The sequence below is a fragment of the Egretta garzetta genome, unplaced genomic scaffold (genome assembly GCF_000687185.1).
Source record: "Egretta garzetta isolate BGI_Z169 unplaced genomic scaffold, ASM68718v1 scaffold1, whole genome shotgun sequence".
Taxonomy (NCBI): Eukaryota; Metazoa; Chordata; class Aves; order Pelecaniformes; family Ardeidae; genus Egretta; species Egretta garzetta.
The window spans coordinates 1,062,049-1,062,334 of NW_009258542.1; the positions used below are offsets into that span (position 1 = coordinate 1,062,049).

General features: G+C 52.4%; 1 protein-coding gene across 1 annotated transcript in view; it reads right to left on the reverse strand.

Moving 5' to 3' along the window:
• The window catches only part of ARHGAP26 (Rho GTPase activating protein 26), a 152,385-nt gene that overhangs the window by 40,084 nt on the left and 112,015 nt on the right, over positions 1–286 (reverse strand). The window lies entirely within an intron of this gene.

Genomic DNA, 286 nt, shown 5'->3' on the forward strand with positions numbered 1-286 from the left:
GCCGCCTGCCAGCTACCGGGAGCGGCCGCCAGCCGTCAATGGGTTTGTTTCATGTAACGACGACAAAATCCTCACACGCACGCATAAACCCTCCACGCTGATTTCTACAAATAAATGCTAAAGAGCCAAGAGGCGTTAGCCAAAAATTTGCATGTCCCATCTCTCCCCAAAAGCATGAAGAGGCGGGTGTGAAGGGCAGTACTTACGGCCCTCGGAGAGGAACTAATGAACCGTTCCCAACGGATCAAACACCTCGCAGCTAAGGGCATCGTTCCCCAATCTTTCT